A 9,937-nucleotide genomic window follows, 5' to 3' on the forward strand; every position below is an offset into this window, starting at 1 on the left:
GGCCATACTTGACCATCCTTCCCACTGCTTCCCTGGAGACCGTCACTGATCGGGGCCACCATGACCTTGAGGGGAATCTCTGAGTTCTCTTGCAGTTTCCCATCCAGAGCTGCTTTAAAAGGGGGATCTCCGGCCCTGCATTGTAGAGATTCTTGCGTGTGGCTGGCGTGGAGTCCGAACCCCACATGGTTCTGATGTGTGGCCAGGTTGAGGGACCATTGGTTTGAATAATGACCTCATCTAACAATGCGATGCAAATTATAACCATTGGTGTTTTCTTTGCAGTAAAGATGGCCAATATTTGTCTAGTTGAGGTGCTTTACAAACTTTATTTAGTGCCGTTCTAATTCATAGGCATGGGTAGATTGTCAAGACCAAATGCTGCGTGACAGAGCCAAGGTCGAAAACCAGCTATGTCCACACTGTCTCCTAATTACCGTGACCTCATTTGGACAATGAACACCCTTGTGTATTTGGACAGATCTCTTCCCAGTTTGACATATAAGCAAACCAAGGCCTGGATAGTAACAGCCATCTGACAGGACAATGCCCGGCCATCAAAATGCATTTCAGTGATTTACTTTCGGGAGAACCCACACAATCATTTGCACAGGGAAAATTTAATAGCATTGCTAACTAATGGGGTTGGAGTGATGGGGGGTTGGTTAGTAAAAAGGATGCCGAGGAATATAGGAATGACAGGAAGAACAGCTGTTGTGCCTGGGGAGACCTGCCACCTCCCTCCCTGGGGTTTGTTGGGAGGGCTGGATAGCAGAGAAGTTGTGCCATTCCGTATCAGCTGGGCTTGCTAGAAATCTGCCCTCTAGGCTGCTAGGGAAATCCTTTTCAGCAGAGGCACTGTGCTGCAAGAGCGTGCTGATTCTGGGCACGGCTGCTGGCCGCTGGGTGCGGCGGGCCGCTCTGCACTGTGGAAGCCGGGCTCTGGGAAGCCACGTGCTGTGAGTAGCCCGGGGATCCAGGGCATCGCGGCCAAGCAGCAGAAGGCCGGCTTCCTGCAGTGTCTCCGTGGTGCCCCCCACAGACAACGCACCACGTGGTGCCAGCTGGCAAAACACATTTTAAGGGCCCAGATCCGTTTAGATAGAGGGTCATGACTGGTGCATATGGAGGCCTGAGACCATCAGTTGATGACTGACCTGTGACTCATTTAATCCAACAAGCTAGTAGAGGCAGAGGGAGGGGTGTTATTTACCCTGCTTACAGATAAGAAAATGGAAGCAATAATCCGGCACAGAGTAAGAGACAAAGCCAGGAGTCCAATTTTTAAAAAACTCTTGACCAACATGAGCAGAGCCAGCTCAGTTATACGTGGGGGGGGGGGTCATCGCTGCCCTGGGGTGTGCACCCTTTCATGGACGGGCGCATTGCAGCAGCCACTTCATTGGGATCTATTTTCAAGATTTTAGCAGCTTTTCAAAATTGCCAGAAATGAATGAAACTACAGAGGGACAAAGGTCATATTTAAGTGTGTGTCTTTTTTTTTTTTTTTGGATTAATGCTATTTAAAATCGCTAAGCTTTTTTGTCAAAAGTAAACTTGAACTTTTATCAAAACAGAATAATTATGGTCGGTCTGGGTTGAGCTATGAATTGAATCCACACATAGAATTTCACTGCCTCCCAAACCTGAGTAAAAACTACGCTAACAAAATTGTAACAAAACCAGGGAAGGGGAGTGCAGACACTGCAGTTCTGGAAGCCGGCAAGCAAATGGAAAGGCGGTCATAGAGAAGAGAGCAAAGCCCATCCCTCTGTGGGGGCGGCTGAGAAGCAGTCCTGGTGCCCCACAGAATTCTTAAGTCTCAGACCTGGCTGGGTTCTCGAAGCAGGTGGTTCACTGCTGGCCTGGGGGTGCTGGGCACAGTGGAGGGCTGGGGGATAGTGGCTGTCTGTTCACCTCCCTTCCCTCGATTCCCGGAATGTGTGGGGCAGCCTGACCGCGGTCTCCTAGCGGGAGGTCTTTGGAAGATGCTTTTCTGGACCCTGCCCAGCTAGAGAAAAAACTTAAAGATCGTGGCCTCACTATTGCATCTCTCAAGATAGAGCCTGTCACGTCCCCCCTCAGAAAGGACAAGCTGCTCCAACACACTGCTTCGCATCCCATATGCTGTGTAGCCTGCGCTTAATTGGGACCAGACCCCCAGCAGGATCAGCGACATCTGACCACAGCCGCTGCCATCAAAGATGGGGATCAAAGCAAACACAGAAAGGCAGCTAGGAGGAGGCATAGACTACACAGGGAGCAGAAAAGTTTTTAAAAATCCCTGTTATTGAAAAATCAGCTAAACAAAGCCTGATGAGACCGTTTACAAACCAAAAAAATCAAAGGGGGTGTCACTAACATGAACAATTACACTGAAGGTTTTTCCTCCAATTGTAATCCACGAGTTGGCAAGGGGCGTCTCCAGAAAGAAGTCATTGCAGATGGCAGAGCTGGCTGAGGAAGGTTCTGGTCTGTGGACGGACACGCTCGTATGTGCCTAGGCCACCTCTGGAGTGGACCCCGTGGGTCAGGAGACAGCGCTCGTTTCAGGTGGGCTAGAAGGGAGACAGATTTTTCACTTAAGACTCTCTGTGCCCTTTGAACTTTGAAACGCCTATTGAGACGAATAAAATAAATTTCCTAGAAAGAATGACAAACGTGCACCGCCCTGACCCAGTACAATGGCAGAAAACCAGAAGGACCCCGGTCCCTGTGCGCGGAGCTCTGGTGAACTCACTGAGCCGGAGCCACGTGGCGGAGCTCCTGGTGGACTAGAATCTAGGGAGCCCCAAGAAGTGGAAGTGAGAAAGGCAAGGTGCAGGGAAGTGTGTTTACCCTGCTGCCATTTGTGTAAACAGAAACACGTACTTTTGGAGTGCACAAGCTAACTGAGGGAGGGTGCGGAAGAGGTTGGCAGTACTGGTTGCCTTGTGGGGGAGGGGATTTAAGTGGGCCAAGGCCAAGGTTAGGATGGAGATTTTGAACGTTGTATCCATTCAGAAAATGATTGTAAACAATACAGGAAGTGTGCATGCACATGTGAGTCCAGAGGCAGAATTCCTGATGGACGTCCATGACCTGTGGTTCATGTTTCACGTTAGTAAATGCAAGTCTATCCTCAGAGCATTTCTCAGGAAACAGTTCAAGCTGCCCTTCTGCTCTTGCTCACAGTATCTTGGCACCTGGTGAACAGCTGGCTGTGGAGGGTAGGCCCCTGGCCCCTGGAGGCAATTGTTCACATTGAATCCTGGCTCGGCCGCCCACCCTCCATGATAGCAGCTTCCAAAACTGCCCCTGTGATCCCCACCCCTGGTGCTCCCTATGGCTGTGGGCTGGACCTAGGGAGTGGCTCCCAAGGCAAAGAGATTCTAAGATAAGTTTCCAGAGATGGTGAATTCTCTGTCTTGCTAGACCTATCTTGCTGAATCAGGAGTCCCAAGAGCATCTCTAAATTCGAAGGTTCCCTAGGACTCAGCTTGTAGTTGGACTCACAGCCCTGATTTATTACAGGGAAGGGATTGGGGAAAGGGGCACAGGGTGACCTCTGGAGGAAAGCAGGCACGAAGTTGCAAGAGCCCTTTACCGGGGAAGGTGCGTAGTGTGCCCCTGGTTCATCCAGCAAGATGGGGCAGCGTGTGTGACTATTGTCTGCCATGGGAGCTCACAGGAGACTCAGCGCCCAGGCCACACGGGCACATTCAAAGACCCAGACCTCCACAAGGGAAGCAGGTGTTCACTGTATTGTTTGCATAAACAGTTCACGCACAGTGAATCCTCCTTATCAGTTAGGGTGGGGGAACACTCCCAAAATCAAGTTCCCAGATGCCAGCCAGCAACCAGCCTTGTATTGGTGCCTTCCTGAGGACAGCGGTCTCAGCCCTCCTGTGATAACCTTTCCTGGTGCACCTGCTGTGCCAGCTCAGTCACTGAAAAGTGAGCACCATGCTGGAGGAGCAGGAAGTGAGCACCATGCTGGAGGAGGAGAAAGAGAGTATCCTGCTGGAGGAGCAGGAAGTGAGCACCATGCTGGAGGAGCAGGAAGAGTGTCCTGCTGGAGGAGCCTAAAGAGCAGCGTGCTGGAGGAGGAGAAAGAGAGTATCCTGCTGGAGGAGCTGGAAGTGAGCGCCATGCTGGAGGAGTGGGAAGTGAGCACAGTGCTGGAGGAGCAGGAAGAGAGCGTCCTGCTGGAGGAGTGGGAAGTGAGCACCATGCTGGAGGAGCGGGAATAGGTCGAGGCCCCTTGTCCAACAACTCCCATGGAAGTGAACCCCACCGATAGCCACGTACGTGAGCTTGGAAGTGGGTCCTTCCCTAGTGAGTCGTTTTGGGGTTTTTAAGTATGGCTGACACACAAGTTTACATTAGTTTCAGGTGTACAGCATTGTGACTTGACAAGTTCATTTGTTGTGCTGTGTCTACCACAAGTGTGGCCACCGTCTGTGCCCCTCGTTGAGTCTTGAGAAGACTCCAACCTCTTGAGAGACCTTGATGCCCAAGACCCCCTAAGCCACACCCAGATTCCTGCCCCACAGAAACGGAGAGACAAGACAGTTTCAAGCCCCCTAATTCTCTGGCGATCTGTTGGGCGGCCATAGATGGCGGATACAATGGGCCACCAACTGCGTGACCCTGGGCACGTTTCTTGACATCGCTGGGCCTCCATTTCCTCATCTGTGAAATGGGCATCATGATGGGGCTGCTAGGAACTGAATTCATGATTATGTGGGACATACTTGAGGACGGCAGCTGGCAGCCGGTGTTTCAAGATGGCTGCTGGGCTTTTTGGCTCAGGCTCAGACGAGGCATTCACTGATAAGCACTTAGTTCTTTCTGGTATCAAATAAAACCTTGTGGTCAGGGGAGACAGAGCATGTGGGTGAAGTGTGTAACAGCTTAGCTTGTGGGTTCTGCTCACACAGTCTGCGGCTGTGACGGTCCCCAGTCTCGGTAGTGCAGTCAGGGAAGTGAGGCCCTTAGAGCCAGGCATGTGGGCCTGCTCTCCTTCCTTCTCTTCGGTTCGGGGACGGGGCGTTCAGGACGCTTCCCCCAGGCTGTCAGGGACACACAGCCCAGCAGCTGGCCCCAACAGCAAATACGGCCTTCGAACACCTCTCCCACTACCAGCCCCTCCCATCCTCAAAGCCAAACTTTAGTGTTTTAAACTAGTGGACAAAAAACTAATAAAAACTGGAAAACATTGGCCCAGTGTTAAAAGTATCCAAGCACCTGGGAAATAATGCAAATGTTTGTTCTGATTTGATTTTTTGTAAGATTGTTGTTGGTGTCTGGAGAAAGACTGCCCTTTTTAAAATAAAAATAAATATCTGTGGTTTGTTTTTCCAGGTGGACTTTGGTTGCAGCAAATACCATTTCCCAATAACAAAATTTCTAAATAGCTCAACCAGTTTTAAACATGACAACCACAAGCAGTATAAAGTCTCCAGAGCCGACACTAAAGGGACCTGTCCAGTACTGGCATATGGATATGCTTTTTTTAAAATAGTTTTTTTGAAAGATTTTATTTGTTTATTTGACAGAGTGAGAACGAGAGTCCAAGTAGGGGGAGCAGCAGGCAGAGGGCAGAGGGAGAAGCAGGCTCCTCACTGAGCAGGGAGCCTGACACCTGGCTCGATCCCAGATCAGGACCTGAGCCAAAGACAGATGCCTAACCGACTGAGTCACCCACGCACCCTGTGAATTTGCTTTTTAATAACCAGTCATCTCTCACTGATCGCATTGGACCCATTTACATTTTCGCAGGGCTCTTTGAACGTGCTAGACAAATCATTCCTTGCAGAAGAAGAGACATAGAGCAAATGTAAATGCATAACAGTGCAGGGCTCTCCCTCCCGGTGGTGAGTGCAGGAAATCAGGTCCCAGCGGGTGAGGGAAGGCCAAGGTGTGCTGAGGGACTGGCCTACGTGGGAGGGAGGCCACAGTTTTCATTAGGCCGATGAAGCAATGTTTGCTTTCCTAGGTTCCCTGGGAGACAGACTCCTGGCTGGAGATGTGCATGTGGGGAGATTGGATCGGTCCCTTGGGGTTGGGTACACACACACACACACAGGCACGGGGGCCACCCCCCCCCCCCCCCCCCGTGAGACACACTTGTCAACATGGCAGGAGGACAGAGAGGCACTATGTCTTCCTAACCGCTGCAGGAAAAAAGTCCCCAAATTCTATCAACCCAACCAAGGAAAGCGGAGGAAGGGGGAAAAAATAGAAATGAGGAAACATAATAAACACAAAACACAAATAGCTCAAAAACATGGAAAACAGGAGTGACCATGCTCACGGGAGATGAGGGTGGGTCTTTTTTTGTTTTTTTAATTGTGTTTCAAAGAGTTCAATGTGCAGAGAGTTCAGTATTTGAGAGGCGAACCGCCTCCAGGCCCCGTCCTCCTCCATGAGGCCACCAGTGGGAAGTCTGTCTGTCCTTCCAGGTGTCCCCCTCCCCCACACACATCACACAAATGTTGACATCTATGCAGAACGTCCAGCTTCCAGCAACTGTTTTCATTGAATAATATTGCATGGAGATCATCTCCCAGGAGAAGCTCCATTCTTCCATAAGATGCAGAGGGGCCATTTACCCAGACCCCGTGAACGGACTCTGGGGTTGATCCCAGTGTTTTGCTACTACCCGAAGCCTGTAGTGAATAAACTGTACCTTTCGTTTCAAATGTTGCCCAGGCTTGTGGATGAGAATAAACTCCCAGAAGTACTTCTTACTGGTCAAGGAGTGTGTGCATTTTAATTGTGAAAGGTATTAGGTGTGTCGATATTAATATAAAATAAGATGGAATTCATGGCAAGACACATTACATGGGAAAAACAGGGATACTTTATAGATTTTATAGTTATAAAATGTAGAGCATATTTTGCAAGAAAGTACAACAGCCATTAACCTTAAGCACTTTACAAGAAAATATTGAAAAAGGGAGAAAATATTACCAGTAGAAGAAATTGACAAACTACAATTATATTGAGAAATTTTAATAACAGCATTGATCAGAAGTTGACTAAGGATAAAGTGGTCTGAGTTAGCAATTCACAAGTACGAGTAAGCACACAGTCATGAAACAGAACACATAGTCAGGGTGATCGATAATTCATAAGCTTTTGGAAAGACCAATAAAATAGATCTTTGGTACCTACTCAGGAAAAAAAAAGGAGAGAGAAAGCTGTTACACTACTGAAGAGATTCACATTTGCAAGAACAACACATTGCCTTTCAAGCCAACAATTTGAAAACATAGCTGAAATGAAAATTCCCCGGGAAAGCCTAAATTACCAGCCTTCTTCAAAGGAGAGGAGAAAAACCTGGGTAGGAGGAAGAAGCAGTCAGTTGGAGGTGTCCCCACTTCCATACCCCCCCACCCAAAGCGGGCATGGAGCCCAGGGAGGTTTCCAGGCCAGCTTTGCTGCATTTTCAGGAAACACCTATTTTCTCTGTTAAATTCATTTTATAGAAACAGAATGTTTCCCCTGTTATTCCATGCTGGCATACCCAGGGGGCCCCGCATGGACAAGGATACCAAGCAGAAAAGGAACGATTCTGCCAACGGTTGCTACCACTCATGTGAGAATACCTGAGCACTAGTGAAACAGAATGAACAGGCAGAAGGGGTTCAGCGTGATGTACTCATGGGGTAAGAGGAATAACTTTATATAATACATAATTACATATTTAATTACATTAATAATTACATATTCTATTCCATGTGTTATAGATAGTATCATTACATATCCATGTTATAAAATACATTAGACATGAATTTATATATTGTAATATAATTATATAGGAATCATAAAGAATATTAAGAGATCAAAGGAGAAAAATCTCGATTTGCTAAAATTCGAAACTCCTTATTCTAAAAAAGAGCAATAAGCTAAGAATGGAAGGGAACTTATTTAACTTGATAAAGGATATTTATCAGAAATCCTATGTCAAACAACCTACTGAATGGTAAAATACTAGAAAAAGGAATCGTCTAGTCCACACTGAAAATCCTCACCCGTGCAAGAAGACCAAGAGAAGAAATCAGGTGTAGTAGGAAGAAAACGGAGACTAACCCTGCAGTTATTTGCGGGTCAGAGAATTACCCAGGCATGAAAATCCAAGAGAATAAACGGGAAAGTTATAAAAACTCATTATAGTTCGGTAATCTGATAAAGATGAAAGACATCATAAACAAAAATTTTGACAAGGTGACACATTGGGAGAGAATATTCAACATATAGATAGTACCTAGCACATCATGTCCATACCATATGTGAACAGCTTCCACAAATCAATAAGAAAAAAGATGAGCAATTTACAAGTAGTCAAAGGTCATAAATGGGTAATTTCCAGAAGAGGACATACAATAGCCCCACTCATACTGAAAAATGAAAAATGATAATATCAAAAAATACCATTTTGCACCCATCAAAGTGACCAAAGTTTAAGAAGTAATAATACCCAGTGATGATGCTGGTGGGGAAATGGGTACTTTTGGTTACGTGCCGTCTTTTTGGGAGGTGGGCTTTCCCTGTGCTTCTGGTTGGATTTCGGGGGAGGCCGCGTTGCTGACACCACCATCGTGCCTTTGGGTTTAGTGAACGTCTGAGTACGTGGATCCCGGTTGCCCTGGGACGCGGTTCCAGGAGCTGCAAGGAGGCAGGAGTGAGATGCATGACGACTTTCCTCCCGGCAGACTCATCCTCTCAGGGTGCTGGCAGCGGCCACGTGTGTCTGTGCAGAGGATTTCATTTCCATCCTGCTGGCTGTGACGTCCCTAGAGGTGACAATCCCAGGGGAGCTCTTTGCTAGTGTGAGATCCACAAAGAAAACAAAAGCCGTAATGATGTTCTCAGGTGTCACGGGAAAGTCTGAGGGCCGAGAGGCTCCCCTGCCGCGCCTGCTCATGTCAGCTCATACTAACCCGTGAGGCGGCATCTGGGCCTTCTCTTCGCCATGCTCTATGTCGGCTCGCTTACCTTGCTTACTGTCAGCCTCCCCCGCTCTCGGCAGCAGGCTCTGTGAAGACAGGCAAGTGGTCCCTGCCCAGGGCCTGTGCCCAGTGGACACTCTGCAAGCATCTGTTGAGTGAATGCTGGTGAAGGAATCCCCAGCAGCAGGTGTCCTGCGTGAAGGCAGCCGCTCAGGGGCGACACTGAGTTCTCTGTCCTGCCTTGTGATGTTCTCTGCCTCAGGGTTACGGTTTGAAAGGAAGAAAGTGGGGGGGGGGAGTCGCCGCTTTGCCTATCACAGGACTCAGGGAGGGGGCTCAGACGAGCCCCCCAGGGCCCCCAGCTCCTGCCCAACTCGGGGAGCTGGCCCTCATTGAGCAGTGCTTGAGAGACATCTACTGGCCTGCGATCCCTTGGACCCCCCACATCTCCTTAGCCAGCAAGTGCGGGGTGCCCATTGTCTCTCCGAGGTGGGCCTCCAGACCTGGCCTTTTTAGGATCAGGAAGCAGGGGGTTGCTCTCAGAGGGCGTTGCCTGCTGCCCCAAAAGGGCAGCGCTGGGAGCAGACACTCCCTTTGAAGCCTTGCAGGGAGGTAGTTTAGAACACATGTACTCAGCTTATGAATACGGATTTTACATTTGGAAGATGACACTAAAAATGTTTTTAAAGAAACACATTAATTGCAGGAAATGAAGTTCCTTAGAATCCTCTTGGCCAGTGGAGCTATGTAGAAGACTCCCCTTCCAACCCCGGGCCACACCCCACCTCCGCATGGAGTGGATCAAATCTTGGGGCCAGGGTGAGGGACACACACTCAGCCTCACCCGAAAGGGACAGTAAGGGTCCGGAGCCAGTCGGAGCTGTGGAACCGGAAGGTGGGGCTGGGCTGGTGAGCCCGTGGGCCGGGTGGGCTCAGGTGGCCTCGGGTGGCGTGTGCCCACGCCTGTCTCACGCTTGGGCATCTGGGGGGGGGGGGGG

This window comes from Ursus maritimus, unplaced genomic scaffold, assembly GCF_017311325.1.
Source record: "Ursus maritimus isolate PB19 unplaced genomic scaffold, ASM1731132v1 scaffold_15, whole genome shotgun sequence".
Classification (NCBI taxonomy): Eukaryota; Metazoa; Chordata; class Mammalia; order Carnivora; family Ursidae; genus Ursus; species Ursus maritimus.